The sequence below is a fragment of the Oncorhynchus gorbuscha genome, linkage group LG07 (genome assembly GCF_021184085.1).
Source record: "Oncorhynchus gorbuscha isolate QuinsamMale2020 ecotype Even-year linkage group LG07, OgorEven_v1.0, whole genome shotgun sequence".
Classification (NCBI taxonomy): Eukaryota; Metazoa; Chordata; class Actinopteri; order Salmoniformes; family Salmonidae; genus Oncorhynchus; species Oncorhynchus gorbuscha.
The window spans coordinates 12,777,580-12,786,691 of record NC_060179.1 but is presented as its reverse complement, the minus strand read 5'-3'; the positions used below and the strand labels follow the sequence as shown (position 1 = coordinate 12,786,691).

Here is a 9,112-nt window from a genome sequence, read left to right as displayed (position 1 = left end):
CAGGTTGTTTCCATTAAACTGAGTGACTGTTTGGGGAGAGAACCAGGTTGTTTCCTGTTAGCTGAGTGACTGTTTGGAGAGAGAACCAGGTTGTTTCCTGTTAGCTGAGTGATTGTATGGGGAAAGAACCAGGTTGTTTCCTGTTAGCTGAGTGACTGTTTGGGGAGAGAACCAGGTTGTTTCCTTTAAACTGAGTGACTGTTTGGGGAGAGAACCAGGTTGTTTCCTTTAAACTGAGTGACTGTTTGGGGAGAGAACCAGGTTGTTTCCTTTAAACTGAGTGACTGTATGGGGAGAGAACCAGGTTGTTTCCTTTAAACTGAGTGACTGTATGGGGAGAGAACCAGGTTGTTTCCATTAAACTGAGTGACTGTGTGGGGAGAGAATCAGGTTGTTTCCTTTAAACTGTGTGACTGTATGGGGAGAGAACCAGGTTGTTTCCATTAAACTGAGTGACTGTTTGGGGAGAGAACCAGGTTGTTTCCTTTAAACTGAGTGACTGTTTGGGGAGAGAACCAGGTTGTTTCCTTTAAACTGAGTGACTGTATGGGGAGAGAACCAGGTTGTTTCCTTTAAACTGAGTGACTGTTTGGGGAGAGAACCAGGTTGTTTCCTGTTAGCTGAGTGACTGTTTGGGGAGAGAACCAGGTTGTTTCCTTTAAACTGAGTGACTGTATGGGGAGAGAACAATGTTGTTTCCTGTTAAACTGAGTGACTGTATGGGGAGAGAACCAGGTTGTTTCCATTAAACTGAGTGACTGTTTGGGGAGAGAACCAGGTTGTTTCCTTTAAACTGAGTGACTGTTTGGGAAGAGAACCAGGTTGTTTCCATTAAACTGAGTGACTGTATGGGGAGAGAACCAGGTTGTTTCCATTAAACTGAGTGACTGTTTGGGGAGAGAACCAGGTTGTTTCCTTTAAACTGAGTGACTGTTTGGGGAGAGAACCAGGTTGTTTCCTTTAAACTGAGTGACTGTATGGGGAGAGAACCAGGTTGTTTCCTTTAAACTGAGTGACTGTTTGGGGAGAGAACCAGGTTGTTTCCTTTAAACTGAGTGACTGTATGGGGAGAGAACCAGGTTGTTTCCTTTAAACTGAGTGACTGTATGGGAGAGAACCAGGTTGTTTCCTTTAAACTGAGTGACTGTTTGGGGAGAGAACCAGGTTGTTTCCTTTAAACTGAGTGACTGTTTGGGGAGAGAACCAGGTTGTTTCCTGTTAGCTGAGTGACTGTTTGGGGAGAGAACCAGGTTGTTTCCTTTAAACTGAGTGACTGTTTGGGAAGAGAACCAGGTTGTTTCCTGTTAAACTGAGTGACTGTTTGGGGAGAGAACCAGGTTGTTTCCTGTTAACTGAATGACTGTTTGGGGATAGAACAAGGTTGTTTCCTGTTAACTGAGTGACTGTATGGGAGAGAACCAGGTTGTTTCCATTAAACTGAGTGACTGTTTGGGGAGAGAACCAGGTTGTTTCCTTTAAACTGAGTGACTGTTTGGAGAGAGAACCAGGTTGTTTCCTTTAAACTGAGTGACTGTATGGGGAGAGAACCAGGTTGTTTCCTTTAAACTGGGTGACTGTTTGGGGAGAGAACCAGGTTGTTTCCATTAAACTGAGTGACTGTTTGGGGAGAGAACCAGGTTGTTTCCATTTAAACTGAGTGACTGTTTGGGGAGAGAACCAGGTTGTTTCCTTTAAACTGAGTGACTGTTTGGGGAGAGAACCAGGTTGTTTCCTTTAAACTGAGTGACTGTATGGGGAGAGAACCAGGTTGTTTCCATTAAACTGAGTGACTGTGTGGGGAGAGAATCAGGTTGTTTCCTTTAAACTGTGTGACTGTATGGGGAGAGAACCAGGTTGTTTCCATTAAACTGAGTGACTGTTTGGGGAGAGAACCAGGTTGTTTCCTTTAAACTGAGTGACTGTTTGGGGAGAGAACCAGGTTGTTTCCTTTAAACTGAGTGACTGTTTGGGGAGAGAACCAGGTTGTTTCCATTAAACTGAGTGACTGTTTGGGGAGAGAACCAGGTTGTTTCCTTTAAACTGAGTGACTGTTTGGGGAGAGAACCAGGTTGTTTCCTTTAAACTGAGTGACTGTTTGGGGAGAGAACCAGGTTGTTTCCTTTAAACTGAGTGACTGTATGGGGAGAGAACCAGGTTGTTTCCTGTTAGCTGAGTGACTGTTTGGGGAGAGAACCAGGTTGTTTCCTGTTAACTGAGTGACTCTATGGGGAGAGAACAATGTTGTTTCCTGTTAACTGAGTGACTGTATGAGGAGAGAACCAGGTTGTTTCCATTAAACTGAGTGACTGTTTGGGGAGAGAACCAGGTTGTTTCCTTTAAACTGAGTGACTGTTTGGGGAGAGAACCAGGTTGTTTCCTTTAAACTGGGTGACTGTATGGGGAGAGAACCAGGTTGTTTCCTTTAAACTGAGTGACTGTATGGGGAGAGAACCAGGTTGTTTCCTGTTAGCTGAGTGACTGTTTGGGGCGAGAACCAGGTTGTTTCCTGTTAACTGAGTGACTGTATGGGGAGAGAACAAGGTTGTTTCCTGTTAACTGAGTGACTGTATGAGGAGAGAACCAGGTTGTTTCCATTAAACTGAGTGACTGTTTGGGGAGAGAACCAGGTTGTTTCCTTTAAACTGAGTGACTGTTTGGGGAGAGAACCAGGTTGTTTCCTTTAAACTGAGTGACTGTATGGGGAGAGAACAAGGTTGTTTCCTTTAAACTGGGTGACTGTATGGGGAGAGAACCAGGTTGTTTCCATTAAACTGAGTGACTGTATGGGGAGAGAACCAGGTTGTTTCCATTAAACTGAGTGACTGTTTGGGGAGAGAACCAGGTTGTTTCCTTTAAACTGAGTGACTGTTTGGGGAGAGAACCAGGTTGTTTGCTTTAAACTGAGTGACTGTTTGGGGAGAGAACCAGGTTGTTTCCTTTAAACTGAGTGACTGTTTGGGGAGAGAACCAGGTTGTTTCCTTTAAACTGAGTGACTGTATGGGGAGAGAACCAGGTTGTTTCCTTTAAACTGAGTGACTGTATGGGTAGAGAATTAGTGTGGACTGTATTACACCGATGTGTATCTCTAACCTCACATTAAAACCATGAAAAAGATCACTGACCGACATCATCCTACACCTCATCCCAAATTAAATCAAAGAGGGAAAAATGAAATGAAGGACTGGAGGCACAGGAAGACAACAGAATATGAGTGTTTTAATAACGTGATGTGGGAGATTGTGCCGTTCACATCCTAATGGCTGTGAATCCAAGCCAAGCGTCGCTGCTGCTGCGATTACAAACCTATCGTGCCTCTCTCTCTCTTCACATTCCACTCATTTAGCAGACCCTCTTATCCAGAGCGCCATACAGTAGTCAGTGAATACACATACTTTGCCTCACATTGGAATCAAACCACTAAAACCCGGCGTTGGAAAACCCAAGTCCTACCAACTGAGCCACACAGGACGGTCTCACTCTGTCCCTCTATCAATAGCTATCCCTCTCTCAATCTAGGTCAGTCGAATACGGTGAAAAACTGAGAACAATACCCCCTAGCACATATGAAAATCACACAGCTGTTTGACACACACCGGATGGTAGAGGAAGGAGGGTGGAATGAACACGTGTCCACATGTATGCTGTCTCTTAATGAAGGTCTGCTAGGCCACAGGAGTCACAGTCTATTCCATGTGAAAATGAGATGCGTATGACTATGGCAATGTATCTGCGTCTGTATTATCATACAGACTGCTGCTGCTAGGCCATGTCATTACCTTCCATTCATCACACACCAACCACATATCTAACTACCAACATTTACAATTTCTCCAAGATATTTCCATTTCCTTCCATTAAAAATGAAGGGGGGGGAAAAAGAGAATCTTACTTGACTGTCTGGTGTGTAGAAAGTCATCCTGTTCACCCGACCGTGGCATTCAATGATGGGGATTTGGAAATAACCTGTGTGTGTGTGTAAGGGATCTTCTCTTTAGTAACAACTACTACTTGGATTACTAGGCCGTCTTATGTATTCAACCAGACTCATATTTCCCCCTTTCTACCTTTAGTCTGATTGGTATAGCAGTGATATAGTCCCCCTGACTACGTCCTATAGAGATCTACAGGAGAAAAAAAACATGAAAATGCAGGAAGATAGGACTGAAGCAATTCTCTGTCTCTGTCTCTGTCTCTGTCTCTTTCTCTCTCTCTCTCTCTCTCTCCCTCTCTTATCCTTCTATCTCTCTCTCTCCCTCTATTTCCCCCTCTCCCTTTCTATCTCTCTCTCCCCTCTCTAGCCATTGCTCTCTCTCTCCTTCCCCCTCTCTTTCTCTCTATCCATCTCTCTCTTTCTCCCTCTATCCATCTGTTGCTCTCTTTCTCTCTCTCTCTCTCTCTCTCTCTCTCTCTCTCTCTCTCTCTCTCTCTCTCTCTCTCTCTCTCTCTCTCTCTCTCTCTCTCTCTCTCTCTCTCTCTCTCTCTCTCTCTCTCTCTCTCTCTCTCTCTCTCTCTCTCTCTCTCTCTCTCTCTCTCTCTCTCTCTCTCTCTCTCTCTCTCTCTCTTTCTCTCTTTCTCTCTCTCTCTCTCTCTCTTTTAAATCATCTCACTTCCATCTATTAGAAGAGAGACTTATTGAGGTAGAAACCATAAAAAATGAAGGAGGGAAATTTAATCCCTGAAATATTGATTTTCCCATTAATATCAGATAGGTAGAGGGTGATGAGGCTGGGTGGAAATGACACATCGTCGACCCGAAGAGAGGCTGGGGCCAATCTTACTGCTGGATATGCCTGCCTGCCCGGGAAGAGTTATAGGTAGGTTTCGCCTCTATCTCTCTCCCTGCCCCTCTATCTCTCTCCCTGCCCCTTTATCTCTCTCCCTGCCCTCTACTCTATCTCTCTCCCTGCCCCTCTATCTCTCTCCCTGCCCCTCTATCTCTCTCCCTGTCCCTCTATCTCTCTCCCTGCCCCTCTCCCTACATCTCTCTCCCTGCCCCTCTATCTCTCTCCCTCCATCTCTCTCCCTGCCCCTCCATCTCTCTCCTTGCCCCTCTATCTCTCTCCCTGCCCCTCTATCTCTCTCCCTGCCCCTCTATCTCTCTCCCTGCCCCTCTATCTCTCTCCCTGCCCCTCTATCTCTCTCCCTGCCCCTCTCCCTCCATCTCTCTCCCTAGCCTCTCCCTCTCCATTTCTATCTCTCTCCCTGCCGCTCTCCCTCTCTTCCTCGCTCTCTCCCTGCCCCTCTCCCTCTCTTTCTCTATTGCTCTCCCTGCCCTTCTCCCTCTCTCTCCCTGCCCCTCTCCCTCTCTTCCTTTATCTCTCTCTCTCTCGCTGCTCCTCTCCCTCTGTCTCTCTCCCTGCAGCTCTCCCTCTCTTCCTCGCTCTCTCCCTGCCGCTCTCCCTCTCTTCCTCGCTGTCTCCCTGCCCCTCTCCCTCTCTATCTCTCTCCCTGCCCCTCTCCCTCTATCTCTCTCCCTGCCCCTCTCCCTCTCTTCCTCTATCTCTCTCCCTGCCCCTCTCCCTCTCTCTCTCCCTGTCCCTCTCTCTCTCTCTCTCTCACTGCCCCTCTCCCTCTATCTCTCTCCCTGCCCCTCTCCCTCTCTCTCTCCCTGTCCCTCTCTCTCTCTCTCTCTCACTGCCCCTCTCTCTCTCTCTAACTGCCCCTCTCCCTCTATCTCTCTCCCTGCCCCTCTCCCTCTCTCTCTCCCTGCCCCTCTCCCGCTCTTCTCCTATCCCTTCTTCTTCCCCCTATTGTCTTTCTCTCTAGTAGCACCTTGATTAAGGTTGTAATGATGAAATGTGCTGTTAGCTGTGGAAGATGTTGAATCATATAAGAAGCACTAATACACGATGTTGTGAGTTGTAAATGCAGTTGAACTATAAGCCGTTACACAGAAGAACCACGGGGCTGTCTCTTGTTTTGTGTCCCTTCCTGACGCCATTGGCCCGATGTGTTTTATACACACTAATACACGTGTTATTATACAATCAACCAGCCTAAAACCCCAAGCAGCAAGCAAGGCAGATGTAGAAGTGTTGTTATATATATTACGTTATCACTCTCTGCAACCTTTACATTCTCCTGTTGTAAGCACATTGATGTACTGAAACGCCTTGCATTGTTTTTGATAATAACCAATTACAGCTTTTACTCTTCATTTTCAATTGTCCTCCAAGACTGGCAGTATAGGTCAAACACATCCTCAATCCCCTATCGAGGCTTGCTTTAAACCCAGTGTAATGTGCTTTATATCGCAGGCGAGTGCGCGCGCGCACATACAGTAATAACATTGCTGTAATAATAATAATATTCATCATCACAGTAAAACAAAACCAACGCGCAGCCGTCAGACAAACTGAAGGTCCAGTAGCATTGCCTTAAGAACAGGACTGAGAGAGAGAAAACACGTAACCATGTTCTGTGAGACAATTAAATCCCAAATACTGACGAAACTCACTGTAATTACATTTTTCCATCTTTTCTCATAATTTCTTTTTTGGGGTTTTTAACATCGTTAAATTGGAGTGTTGCGTAGCTTATTAGAAATAAAATATTAGTAGCATACATTAATTTGACTACATAGCATTGAACCCATTTATCCCAAATGACCACTATTCAGATAATTGTTTCATTGTTTAATGGTGTCAAATAGGCTATATCAACTTTAATTCTCAGACTCATTAATGCACAAAAATTAATACATGTAATTCGTTGGAATTATCCTTAAAATATGCAAGTCATAGTTCCAAACCACTATTGCAGCATAATCATAATAATAATAATTTCATATAAATATTTATCAAAATAATTGTATCCAAAATTGTACAAGGGTAAAAATAATTTCTGCAGTCCTCATTTTTGCTTAAGTCCAACAGTCCTTAATTAAAAAAGATCGTATATCCGTTAAATACAAACGGTGGATGCATTTGTTTCCAAAGTTATTTATCTAGCTGAAGAACTACAAATACCCGAAAATAGCCCAAATGATTTCCCCTTAAATCAAAGCAAAAACAAAGAAATGTAAAAATCGTCCTAATATGCCGAAGAAGAGAAAGCCGTAGTTGAAATCCAGTAGAAACATCATCATGCAGCTGATGTGCCGTAGAAAGAGCGAGCGGAGAGCGCAAACACACACACACACACACCCACAATACATACCGGAGTTTGAAGCTGCCTCTCGTGTCCCCGTGTTTTTTTGTTTGTTTTTTTGCTCTCTTAATGCAAGCGATCGATGTCCCTGTCACTGTTGTGTCCCAATCCCAGCCAAGACTCTACCTCAAACCAGTCAGTCATCAGTCAAAAAAAAACTACCACAGCCCCTCTCCTCACCTGTCCTCTGTACCCCAAGTTACACTAAACAACCAGCATGCATAGACAACTCACCACCGAAGCCTGGGCTAAAACCTAACCACTGGCAATGCAAGGACAATTCATTATATGGAGAAAAAATATGAACCCACCAAAGCGAATGAATGGGGAGAACATGAATCTTACGTTACGGAAATATAACATGACTAAAGAAAATAGAGACCACATAATGAAGAGTTTGGGCCTTTTATGCTCTTTTTCCCCCAATTTTTAAAGATTTTATCAAAAATATTTAAGAACCGTGAGTTTCTGGGTCCAGGGGACCTGCGTGTTATCAGTAGCCCAACGACTGGTCTCCTTCCCCGGCCACACAGCCACCCCACGGCTCGGTACAATGGCTACTCCTTTACACACAGCAGGTAATTGGGAATTGTAGGACCATTATACATTGAACATACATTGAATCTCAATAGTATAATCTAAAAAGACAATACATATATCTATTTAAACAATATATACGCTTGACGGTGTAAATCGTGTTGCTCTTCGCGTCGTTTAAGAATGTATACGGTGTTAAACGTAACAATAACGTGAGGAAGATAGCGACATTATCATAAAACAAATGAATGGATACATTGTAGCCTAACTGCCGGACCGTCGGGTCCAGCTTTTAAAAGTGGTCCAGCACTGAAACCAGGCAGAAAGAACTCTTTCACCGGGAGAAGACAACAGGGATAAAACATTCACGTATCCTAGACCACCATAGATCGGACCTCGTTACGTCTAGTCTAGCTCCGTAATTAACCAAGTCACACCGGGGAAATACCTGATATCATGTAACGATTTGTTTTCCGTTGTATTTCACAGATCGTATGACATTACGATCGGAATGAGACAAACCCTAGCAAACTTTGAGAGCAGATTTGGCCGAGGCAGCAATGGCAATGACACTCACGTAAAGGCTTTCGTCTGGCCCGTGACAATTTTCTGCTAGTAAAACCAAAGCAGGACTTCAACAAACACCTCAACATGCGATGTTTTCCAATGCAATGCTGGGCTGGGCTATTGCCGAAAACATACCACATGAAAACAGCTGCTATCTGCTGAGCGCTACGTCAAAGATTCTGCGGGATCCACCTAAAAATATATTCAATATTTGACCTGAATTAAACACCCACTACTCAATAAAAGTTATAGAAAAAAAACTTACTTTCTACCCCCCGCAGTTCGTTCCCTTTCTTCTCCTGTTTTTGGTTTGAAAACAAAGTCACATCCAATAGTTGCGAAATATGATAACACAAAAATGGAAAAAGGGGAAAAAATGTATAATCCTCCCAACTTTATTGAAAAAAAAGAAACATAGAAAACGGCAAGCGGTGTGAAAGCTATCCTTTGGGTCCGATCGGTGAAAGATGTCTCGACTGCAGCCTCTCAGTTCGGTTGTGGAGCGGTCGAGAAACTGCGGAAAGGAAATGAAAATCCGATATGTCTTTATTCTGCTAATTATTATCGTTTTAGCCCTGTTTAAAAAAATGGCTGATTAAGTTGAGTGCGCATGTCTTTGTGTGTCTATTCCCGATATGCACTCTGGGAATGGAAGAGAGAGGGCGAATGAGAGAGGGTGGGAGAGAGAGGAAGAGAGAGAGGAACAGAGAGAGAGGTGTAATTAGCGAGCTGATCAACAGTCTCCACATTGCAAATGACGCACTGAGCCCCTGTCCAGAGCAAAGCCCTTAGGACGGAACGTGTCAGATTGACCAAAGTGATCTTATCAAGGGCACATTTTTACGGTTTTATCGGCTA

The 9,112-nt window shown here is 44.3% G+C and overlaps 1 protein-coding gene across 2 annotated transcripts in view; it reads right to left on the bottom strand.

Moving 5' to 3' along the window:
* LOC124039491 (zinc finger homeobox protein 4-like) overlaps nucleotides 1–8,837 on the bottom strand; it is a 194,731-nt gene extending 185,894 nt beyond the window's left edge. For both annotated transcript variants that reach the window (XM_046355509.1, XM_046355510.1), the window contains exon 1: nucleotides 8,520–8,837. The gene's annotated coding sequence lies outside the window, so the exon portion shown is untranslated. The remainder of the gene's footprint in view (nucleotides 1–8,519) is intronic.
* Between the last annotated feature and the right edge of the window lie 275 nt (nucleotides 8,838–9,112).